This window comes from Piliocolobus tephrosceles, chromosome 21, assembly GCF_002776525.5.
Source record: "Piliocolobus tephrosceles isolate RC106 chromosome 21, ASM277652v3, whole genome shotgun sequence".
NCBI lineage: Eukaryota > Metazoa > Chordata > Mammalia > Primates > Cercopithecidae > Piliocolobus > Piliocolobus tephrosceles.
The window spans coordinates 42,887,027-42,898,610 of record NC_045454.1 but is presented as its reverse complement, the minus strand read 5'-3'; the positions used below and the strand labels follow the sequence as shown (position 1 = coordinate 42,898,610).

At 51.5% G+C, this 11,584-nt stretch overlaps 1 protein-coding gene across 1 annotated transcript in view; it reads left to right on the top strand.

Annotated features, from left to right (window-relative positions):
• The first annotated feature begins 676 nt into the window (after positions 1-676).
• LOC111527718 (complement C3) overlaps positions 677-11,584 on the top strand; it is a 23,813-nt gene continuing 12,905 nt past the window's right edge. The window contains exons 1-7 of the mRNA XM_026455627.1: positions 677-755; positions 2,651-2,702; positions 2,878-2,964; positions 6,390-6,465; positions 6,737-6,905; positions 10,339-10,428; positions 10,582-10,878. The gene's annotated coding sequence lies outside the window, so the exon portion shown is untranslated. The remainder of the gene's footprint in view (positions 756-2,650; positions 2,703-2,877; positions 2,965-6,389; positions 6,466-6,736; positions 6,906-10,338; positions 10,429-10,581; positions 10,879-11,584) is intronic.

The window sequence follows — 11,584 nt, the reverse complement described above, 5'->3', positions numbered from 1 at the left end:
GTGAAACCCCATCTTTACTAAAAATACAAAAAATTAGCCAGGCGTGGTGGCAGGTGCCTGTAGTCCCAGCTACCCGGGAGGCCAAGGCAGGAGAATGGCGTGAACCCAGGATGGGGAGCTTGCAGTGAGCCGAGATCATGCCACTGCACTCCAGCCTGGGCAACAGTGTGAGACTCTATCAAAAAGAAAGAAAGAAAGAAAGAAAGAAAGAGAGAGAGAGGAAGAAAGAAAGAAGAGAAAGAAGAGAGGGAGAGAGATAGAGAGAGAAAGAAGAAGAAGAAGAAAGAAAGAAGATAGAAAGAAAGATGAAAGAAAGAGAAAGAAAGAAAGAGAGAGAGAAGGGGGGAGGGAGGGAGGGAAAGAGAGAGGAAGGGAGGGAGGAATGAAGGAAGGAAGGAAGGAAGGAAGGAATTTAAACCTCACAACAACCCCATCAGATGGGTACTATTATTGTTCTTGGTTTAGAGATGAGGAAATTGAGACACAGAGAGGTTAAAGGGCTTGCCTGGAGTCACACAGCACATAAATGGCAGATGGGGCTCTGACTCAGGCTGGGTCTGTGGTCCCCATCGCTAGGCTTCACTGTCACCTACTCGGGCATCTCAGGGTGGGGAGGGGACTGTGACCCTAGGGTCCTGGACTACGTCATACATCGATACCGTCTCCCTTTGCCCATCCTGCCCTAGGTGCGAGTGGAGTTCCCCCACAAGGAGCCGCTGTGCAGTGCGTCAAAGCCAGGAGCACCATCCCGCCAGGTGGTGGTCGTGCCCCCCGCCTCCTCCAAGATAGTACCCTTTGTGCTTCTCCCTCTGGAGATAGGCAAAGTGGACGTGGAGGTCAAGGCTGTGGGCTACGGGGTCCAGGACCACATGAAGAAGACACTCTTGGTCCGGGTAATGGGCACCCCCAACTCCCTAGCTGCTGGTGCAGACAGCGGGGCTTCCACCAGGTCCAGGCTGGGCAGGTGGGCCCAGGATCGATAAACAGGGCTTCTAGATGGGAGTGAGATGAGAGAACAGATTTGAAAATTCAATCAGTTGGCCGGGCGTGGTGGCTCACACCCATAATCTCAGCAGCTTGGGAGGCCAAGGCGGGTGGATCACCTGAGGTCAGGAGTTCGAGACCAGCTTGGCCAATATGGTGAAACTCCATCTCTGCTAAAAATACAAAAATTAGCTGGGCATGGTGGTGCACGCCTGGAGTCCCAGCTACTCGGGAAGCTGAGGCAGGAGAATTGTTTAAACCCAGGAGGTGGAGGATGCAGTGAGCCTAGACTGTACCACTGCACCACAGCCTGGGCAACAGAAGAAAAAAAAAAAGAAGAAGAAGAAGAAGAAGAAAAAAGTTTAGTCAGTGGACTGATGTGAGGGGGTCGGGTCATAAGCCCCCACTTTGGAGTTCTGGAGTCAAGCCTGGGTTCAAATCCTGTCTCTGCTGTGTGACCTTGGGCAACTTACTTAACTTCTCTGTTCTGAGCCTGCATTTCCTTGCTTGCAGGATGAGGATAATCACCGTATCCGCGAATAATCAGAGAGCTGGGAAAATGACCCAGAACCAGTGTACGGCCTGTCAAAAATACTTTATTAGGCTGGGCTTGGTGGCTCATGCCTATAATCCCAGTACTTTGGGAGGCCAAGGCAGGAACATTGCTTGAGCCCATGAGTTCAAGACCAACCTGGGCAATATAGCAAGACCTCTCTAGAAAAAACTTTAAAAATTAGCCTGGCATTAGTAACTGGCACCGGTAGTCTCAGTTACTCAGGAAGCTGAGGGAGGATTGCTTGAGCCGATGAGATTGAGCCTGAAGCTGAGATCACGCCACTGCACTCCAGCCTGGGCAACAGAGCAAGACCCTCTCTCTAAAAAACAAACAAACAAAAGACCTTATTTACTTAACAAACACATGTTTAACACTTAAGATGTAAGTGTTTAAGAATATTAACTCAGTCAGGTGTGGTGGCACCCCCATGTACTCCCAGCTATTTGGGAGGCTGAGGTGGGAGGATCATTTGAGCCTAGAAATTTGAGTCCAGCCTAGGCAACCTGAAATTTTTTTTTCTCTGAAAAAAAAAAAACTAGGTCAGGTGTGGTGGCTCATGCCTGTAATCTCAGCACTTTTGGAGGCTGAAGCAGGTGAATCACTTGAGGCCAGGAGTTCAAGACCATACTGGCCAACACGGCAAAACGCTATCTCTACTAAAAGTACCAAAATTAGCCTGGCGTGGTGGTGTGCACCTGTAATTCCAGCTACTCAGGACACTGATGCATGAGAATCCCTTGAACTTAGCAGGTGGAGGCTGCAATGAGCTGAGATCATGCCACTGCCTCCAGCCTGGGGGTGACAGAGTGAGACCCTGTCTAAAAAAAAAAAAAGTAACTAATTCAGCCCTCCAAACAACCCTATGAGTGAGGGACTATTATTATCCCCCTTTGACAGATGAGAAAACTGAGGCAGAGAGCGGGTAACTAATTTTTCCCAAGGACACACAGCAAGGAAGCAGAAGAGTTAGGATTCGAACCCAGGTATTTGGGCTCCAGAGTCTGTGCTTATCACAGCCAAGCAATGCCTCCTCTCACCATCACTGTGATTGCCATTTTTACTGTGGTTGCTGTTTTTGCTTTTGACTTATATCCTCAACTCATCCCTCAGGCAGGGGGTCAGATCCAGCAAACGTCCTATAGCATCGTCTTGGAACCCCAAGGTTTGTGAGATCTGCACGGGGCATGTGAGATCCTGGGGCTATGCTAGGGAGGAGGAAGGAGTTGGCATGAGAGGGTGTGCCCAGGTGGGGATTCCAAGCCCCAGCCCCAGGCTCCGCGCACCCTGACTTCCCCAGCCCCAGAGCCCACTTGTCACAGAAGGTTGTGGTTCTTCAGGTCAGACCCAGACAAAACTGGTGCCAAGACAGGAGTTCTTGAACATGGTACCCGACACGGAGGCGGAAGTGTTTGTCAGTGTTCAAGGTGCTGGGGACACAGGAACGTGGGGAGGGCTGACACTGGGTCCTCTAAGGTCCACAAGGCACCAGGGCAGGAGGAGCTGGGGGTGGCCGTGTGGGGCCATCAGTGAACCATGGTGGCTTAGGCATAGGCCACTCCCAGGGTGACCCAACTCACCCACCCGACAGGTGACATCCTTGGTGAGACAATTGTGGGCAGCCTGACACCCAACGAGATTTGGCATCTGCTGCGGGTCCCCACGGGCTGCCCTGAGCAGACGCTGAGCTCCCTGACACCTGTCATCATCCTGTCCCGCTATTTGGATGCCACCGGCCAGTGGGGCAAGGTCGGGGTAGAGCACAGGGACCAGGTGATGAAGAATATTGTCAGCGGTGAGAGCGGGGACCCTCTTGGGGCCTCCATGAGGGTGCCTGGGGATCTCCCAGAGGGTGGCTGGGGCACCCCCACGATTGGGGAAATCTTCATGGGACCCCCCCAGCCCCCGCCTCAGGCATTAACACCCAAACTGTGATCCTTCCCCGGACTACGACCTGGTACCAATTCCCCAAGGTCATCCCCCAACTGTGACACACCCATGGGAATTCTTCACCTGACCGCTTCCCCAGGCTTCAATCTTTTTTTTTTTTTTTTTTTTTTTTTTTTTGCGATGTAGTCTCGCTCTGTCACCAAGGCTGGAGTGCACTGGCATGATCTTGGCTCACTGCAACCTCCACCTCCCAAGTTCGAGCCATTCTCCTGCCTCAGCCTCCTGAGTAACTGGGATTACAGGTGCCCGCTACCATGCCTGGCTAATTTTTGTATTTGTATTTATTTATTTACTTATTTAGAGACAGCATCTCACTCTGTCGCCCAGGCTGGAGTGCAGTGGTGCAATTTCAGGTGCCCCCCACCACACTCGGATAATTTTTGGATTTTTAGTGCAGATGGGGTTTTGCCATGTTGGTCAGGCTGCTCTCGAACTCCTGACCTCAGGTGATCCACCTGCCTTGGCCTCCCTAAGTGCTGGGATTACAGGTGTGAGCCACTACGCCAGACCTCTAGGCTTCGATCTTATGTCAGACACCCTGATATCTCCCAAAAAAGCCATGCTGCAAGAGGATGTTATACTCAGGCCCTGCCCCAGGTTACACCCCCTCAATGCCACTCCCAGGGAACCCCAGGGAACACCCAAGCAGCAAACCCCAGAATAATCCCAGGCAGTGGCCTCTTAGTTGCACCTGTATGCTGATACTTCCCCGGGTTACAACCAAACACCCCAGGGAGCAACCACAGATGAACACCCCTAGTAACAGCCACAGAACTCTGAGTTAATTGGTCCCAGGTTTCCCTCAGACTCCAACTTTCCCTCCAGGTTTTCTCAAACAGTAATCCCACAGGTAACATCCAGATACTGTCACCCCTGTGCTCCAAGCAAACAGTAAACCTCCAGGGGAACTTCAAGTAATGAGTAGCAAGGCTCGGAATACACCTGAAAGGCTGGGTTTGGTGGCTCATGCCTGTAATTTCAGCACTTTGGGAGGCCAAGGTAGGAAGATCACTTGAGCCCAGGAGTTTGAGACCAGCCTGGGCAACATAGTGAGACCCTCATCTGTACAAAAAAATGTTTAAATTGGCTAGGTATGGTGGTTCCTGTCTGCAGTCTCAGCTATTCAGAAGCCTAAGTGGGAGGATTGCTTGAGCCCCAGAGTTTGAGACTAGCCTGGGCAACATAGTGAGACCTCATCTTTAAAAAAAAATTAGCCTGGTGTAGTAGTACATGCCTGTAGTCCCAGCTACTGCTTGAGAGGCTGAGGTGGGAGGATAACTTGACCAGGGAAGGTTGAGGCTGAAGTGAGCTATGATTGTACCACTGTACTCCAGCCTGGGTGACAGAGTGAGACTTGGTCTCAAAAAAATAAAAATAAATAAAAAGAGGGCCGGGCACACACCTGTAATCCCAGACCGAGGCAGGTGGATCACCTGAGGTCATGAGTTCAAGACCACCCTGGCCAACATGGTGAAACCCCATCTCTACTAAAAATACAAAAATTAGCCAGGTGTGGTGGTGCGCCCCTGTAGTCCCAGCTACTCAGGAAGCTGAGGCAAGAGAATCACTTCAACCCAGGAGGCAGAAGTTGCAGTGAGCTGAGATCGCTCCACTGTACTACAACCTGGGTGACAGCAAGACTCCGTCTCAAAAAAATAAAAAGAGGCCGGGCGTGGTGGCTCAAGCCTGTAATCCCAGCACTTTGGGAGGCCGAGATGGGCGGATCATGAGGTCAGGAGATTGAGACCATCTTGGCTAACGTGGTGAAACCCCGTCTCTACTAAAAAATACAAATAATAATAATAATAATAATAATAATAATAATAAATAAATAAATAAAAAGAATACACCAGAGAAGTACTCATCTAAGATCACGCCCCACAGTAACCTCCCCTGGGTGACACAGACCCACTGACACTCCAGGTTTACATCCAAGAAATAGCCCCCAAGAAAATTCCTAGGCTGGTCAGGCACAGTGGCTCACGCCTGTAATCCCAGTACTCTGGGAGGCCAATGTGAGTGGATCACCTGAGGTGAGGAGTTTCAGACCAGCCTGGCCAACATGGTGAAACCCCCTCTCTACTAAAAATACAAAAATTAGCCAGGCGTGGTGACTCATGCCTGTAATCCCAGCTACTTGGGAGGCTGAAGCTGGAAAATCGCTTGAACCCGGGAGGCGGAGGTTGCAGTGAGCCAAGATCGCACCACTGCACTCCAGCCTGGGCAATTGAGCAAGACTGTCTCAAAAAGGCCGGGCACGATGGCTCAAGCCTGTAATCCCAGCACTTTGGGAGGCTGAGATGGGCGGATCACGAGGTCAGGAGATTAAGACCATCCTGGCTAACCCGGTGAAACCTCATCTCTACTAAAAAATACAAAAAACTAGCCAGGCGAGGTGGCGGGTGCCTGTAGTCCCAGCTACTCGGGAGGCTGAGGCAGGAGAATGGCGTAAACCCAGGAGGTGGAGCTTGCAGTGAGCTGAGATCCAGCCACTGCACTCCAGCCTGGGAGGCACAGCAAGATTCCGTCTCCAAAAAAACAACTCCCATGTAGCACCCCTCAAGTTGCCCCATCTCCCAGGTTACATGCAGACAACAACACTTATGATTTCTTCCAGCAGTAGCTCCAAGGGTAGCATGCCCTGCCCCAGAGTCCCTGAGGTGAAGGTTTCCTGGGTTACACTCAGAGACAACTGCATCCTGGGTCCCTCAAAGTCATTCCTGAACCCTGCTCCTCACTTACACCTGGGCCCTAAACACCCCTCCAAAGTACACCTGGACAACAGGTCTCCCCTTCTAGATTACCTCTATGTGTGACACCCCCATGTCACTTCCAGTCCCTGCCCACCAGGTTATTCCTGATAACACTGACTGTCCCTCAAAGCCCTGCTCTGTTGCCTCAGGCTACACTCGGATGCTGACCCACCGGAGTTCAGATGGCACCTACCACACCTCCAAGGGGAACCCAGGAAGCACCTGGTGAGGATGACCCTGTCTCTCCTGCCACTGCCGCCCTGGAAGCCCAAGGGGCCAGTCTGGGATCTGACAACTCAGGAGCATCCACGCTTTAGAGTCTTGGGGTCTTGGGGTGTCCAGCACACGGGTCTGGGGAATTCTACACTGGCAGGCCTGGGCAGTGGCGAATGGCAGGGGTCCACTTGGAATGGTGTGGATCATGAGGTAGACTCCCCCTATCCCAGAGCCCCCTTGGCTGCCGTTCGCAGGTGTCACCTTCGCCCTCTCCTGACAGGCTCACAAGCTATGTGTTCCGCGTCTTTGCCCTGGCCTACTCTACAATGACGACGCAAGTGCTGAGCCTGTCCTCTCTCTGTGACATGGCCAACTGGATCATCACCGACAGGCAGGCGGAGGACGGGCACTTCCTGGAGGAGGGTCCCGTGGTCATGACATCCATGCAGGTGATCACATCCCTCCCTGCCTGGGCCATTCAAAAGAATCCCAGGGACTCTGTGCGCTAAGACGGAGATTTCAGGCTCCCAATCTGTTCTCGGGCAGAATGAGAACAGGAAAGAGCTGAGGCTCAGTGCCAAGGATCACTTCCCCGCCCAGGTCTGAACCACTTCACACTGTTAGAATGTGGGTGAGGCTGGCCACATCTGGGAACCTGTCTCTTCCTCATCCCCACATCAAACAGTGGCCTGCCCTGTCCCTCCTCCCTCGGACACTGAGTCCTCCCCAGCTTGCACACCCATCCCCACCAACAGTCCCCTCACACCAGCATCCAGAAATGTCTTTCAAACGCAGCCTGGCAGGTCTCTCCCCTGCTCAAACACGTGCTGTAGCTCACAGCTATCTTTGTCTGTATTATCTCCTGGGCCTCACCTCACCACTCCCTTCTCACTATTCACACTTAACCACTCGTGCGCTCCTCCAACTCTCCTCCAAAAAGCACTTCTGCTGCCCTCTCTGCAAGCAACAGGCCAAATTATTATTATTATTATTTATTATTTTGAGACAGAGTTGACTCTGTCACCCAGACTGGAATGCAGTCGCATGATCTCAACTCACTGCAATCTCCATCTCCTGGGTTCAAGCGATTCTTATGCCTCAGCCACCTGAGTAGCTGAGATTACAGGCATGTGCCACCACATCCAGCTAATTTTTACATTTTTGTTTTAGTAGATGGGGTTTCACCATGTTGTCCAGGCTGGTCTCAAACTCCTGGCCTTAAGTGATCTGCCTGCCTCGGCCTCCCAAAGTTCTGGGATTACAGACATGAGCCTCGGCTGGAGTGCAGTAGCATGATCTCGGCTCACTGCCTCTACTTCCTGGGTTCAGCCTATTGTTATTATTTTTAGAGACAGGATCTTGCTCTGTTGCCCAGGCTGGAATGCAGTGGCACAATCATAGCTCATTACAGCCTCAAACTTCTGAGCTCAAGAGTCCCCTTGCCTTAGCCTCCTCGGTGGCTGGGACTAAAGGTGCAAACCACCATTCCTGGCTAATTTTTTTCTGTTTTTGAGATGGAGTCTTGCTCTGTTGCCCAGGCTGGAGTGCAGTGGTGAAATCTCGGCTCACTGCAACCTCTGCCTCCTGGGTTCAAGCAATTCTCCTGCCTCAGCTTCCTGAGTAGCTGGGACTACAGGCACGCACCACCATGCTTGGCTAATTTTTGTAGTTTTAGTAGAGACAGGTTTTTGCCATGTTGCCCAGGCTAGTCTCGAACTCCTGACCTCAGGTGATCTGCCCGCCTTTGCCTCCCAAAGTACTGGGATTACAGGCATGAGCCATCACCTCTGGACCTGACATGACCTTCTTTTTTTTTTTTTTTTTTTTTGAGATAGAGTCTTGCTCTGTCGCCCAGGCTGGAGTACAGTAGCATGATCTCAGCTCACTGCAACCTCCGCCTCCTGGGTTCAAGCAATTCTTCTGCCTCAGCCTCCTGAGTAACTGGGACTGCAGGCAAGTCCACCATGTCTGGCTACTTTTTGTATTTTTAGTAGAGACAGGGTTTCACCATATTGGTCAGGCTGGTCTCGAACTCCTGATCTCATGATCTGCCCACCTCAGCCTCCCAACATGCTGGGATTACAGGGGTGAACCACCGCACCTGGATTTTTTTTTTTTTTTTTGAAACAGAGTCTTGCTCTGTCACCCAGGCTAGAGTAAAGTGGTGAGATCTCGGCTCACTGCAACATCTGCCTCCCAGGTTCGAGCGATTCTTCCGCCTCAGCCTCCTGAGTAGCTGGGATTACAGGCTCATGTCACCACGCCTGGCTAATTTTTTGTATTTTTTTTTTTTTTTTTTTTTTTGAGACAGAGTTTCGCTCTGTTGCCCAAACTGGAGTGCAGTGGCCGGATCTCAGCTCACTGCAAGCTCTGCCTTTCGGGTTCACGCCATTCTCCTGCCTCAGCCTCCTGAGTAGCTGGGACTATAGGCGCCCGCCACCTCGCCCGGCTAGTTTTTTTTTTTTTTTTTTGTATTTTTTAGTAGAGACGGGGTTTCACCGGGTTAGCCAGGATGGTCTCGATCTCCTGACCTCGTGATCTGCCCGTCTCAGCCTCTCAAAGTGCTGGGATTACAGGCTTCAGCCACCGCGCCCAGCACTTTTTGTATTTTTTAGTAGTGATGGGGTTTCACCATGTTAGTCAGGATGGTCTCCATCTCCTGACCTCATGATCCACCCACCTCGGCCTCCCAAAGTGCTGGGATTACAGACGTGAGCCACCGCGCCTGGCCAACATGACCTTCTTACAAAGACACCAGTTATTACACTTAGGGTCCACCCTAATCCAGTATGATCTCTTCTTAATTTTAATTACATCCTCAAAGACCCAGATTCCAAATAAGATCACATCTTAGGCCAGGCGCGGTGGCTCACGCCTGTAATCCCAGGACTTTGGGAGGCTGAGGCTGGTGGATCATGTGGTCAGGAGATCGAGACCATCCTGGCTAACACAGTGAAACCTCGTCTCTACTAAAATTACAAAAAAATTAGCCGGGCGAGGTGGCGGGTGCCTGTAGTCCCAGCTACTCGGGAGGCTGAGGCAGGAGAATGGCATGAACCCGGGAGGCGGAGCTTGCAGTGAGCCAAGATAGCACCACTGCACTCCAGCCTGGGTGACAGAGCAAGACTCCGTCTCAAAAAAAGAAAAAAAAATCACATCTTGAGGTCCCAGGTGAACATGAATTTTGGAGTCACTATTCAAGTCCACACAGGGGATGAGGGTAGAAGCTGGGGTACTAAAGTGGTGTGTGGTGTTTGGACCTTGAGTTGGCCATTTTCTAGCAATGGGAAGACTTTGCCACTCTGACCTCAGTTTTCTCATCAGTAAAATGGGGCTGCTGCTAGAATGCTCTGAGATAGTGTACAGAGCTCAGTTTCTTGTGTTGATAGTTTCTGTTTGTTTATTTTGTTTTGTTTCTGAGACAGAGTCTTGCTCTGTCGTCCAGACTGGGTGCAATGACATGATCTCAGCTCACTGTGACTTCTGCCTCCCGGGTTCAAGCGATTTTCCTGTTTCAGTCTCCCCAGCAGCTAGGCTTACAGGCACCCACCATCATGCCTAGCTAATTTTTGTGTTTTTGTGGGGACAGGGTTTCACCATGTTGGTCAGTCTGTTCTCGAACTCCTGACCTCAGGTGATCCACCTGCCTCGGCTTCCCAAAGTGCTGGGATTATAGGCATGAGCCACCGTGCCCGGCCGATAGCTTTTGACTGTAGGGCAGACCCCAGGGAGGCAAACCTCTCCTTTCTGTCTTCATCCCACCTCCACCATCATCCCGCCCAGAGCTGGGTACCAGGAAACTTCTCAGGGTCAGACAGGAGAGGCTGAGGAAGGCATCTCCAAGATGCTGAGGGGATCACAGGTGGTACTCTGTGTCCACAGGGTGGCTACCAAGGCTCCGAGGAGGATGTATCCCTCACAGCTCTCGTCCTGATAGCCCTGAATGAGGGAAAGGAGTTGTGCAACCAGAAGGTAGGACCCCAGAGAGGAGGGCAGGATCTGTATGGTCCTCTAGCCCCAGCATCTGGAAAGCTCCCACATCCTCACGTCCCCCTGGGTCCCTCTAACTCCCAGACTTCTTTCCTCTGATCATCTCCCTCTGGCCTCCTCCTTCTGACCCTCTAGAATTTGATGGCCAGCATTGAGAGAGCCCGTGGCTTCCTGGAGAGAAAACTTCCTGACATTCAGACAACCTTTGCCATAGCCATAGCCTCCTACGCACTGGCCCTTGCCAACAGCTCCCAAGCCAACGACCGCCTGGACAGCTTTGCTAGCCCTAGTGGGTGTGGGATGCTTCTTAGTCAACCTTAGTCATGGAGTGGGGAGGGGGTGATCTCAAATCCAGCAATGCATCATTCATCACTTAGTGTTTCCTGAGCATCCACTGTGTATCAACTCGAGCTCAGACCCTGTGAGACCAAGGTGAACAACACTGTTAAGTTCCCTGCCCTCAGGGGTCCCACCATCCTTGGAAGAAACAATCAGAAGACAGACAGGTCACCATATAATTCTAAACTGAGGCTGGGGGCAGTGGCTCACGCCTGTAATCCCAGTCCTTTGGGAGGCCAAGGTGGGCAGATCACCTGAGGTCAGGAATTTGAGACCAACATGGCCAACATGGTGAAACACTGTCTCTACTAAGCATACAAAAAAATTAGCCGGTCGTGGTGGCACATGCCTGTAGTCCCAGTTACTCAGGAGGCTGAGGCAGGAAAATCACTTGAACCTGCGAGGTGGAGCTTGCAGTGAGCCAAGACAGCGCCACTGCACTCCAGCCTGGGCAACAGAGTGGGACTCCATCTCAAAAAACAAACAAACAAAAAATCCAATGGCTGATCCTATCTCATCCCCAAGGGTCCATATCCCATCTTCTCCATTCCATAAGTTAAGGGAAGTGGAACTAGGAAAATTTGCTTGCAGTGGGACTGGAGGGACCTGAAGGATTTTTTTTTCTTTTTCTTTTTTTTCTTTTTCTTTTTTTTTTTTTTTTTTTTGAGACGGAGTCTCACTCTGTCGCCCGGGCTGGAGTGCAGTGGCTGGATCTCAGCTCACTGCAAGCTCCGCCTCCCGGGTTCATGCCATTCTCCTGCCTCAGCCTCCCGAGCAGCTGGGACTATAGGCGCCCACC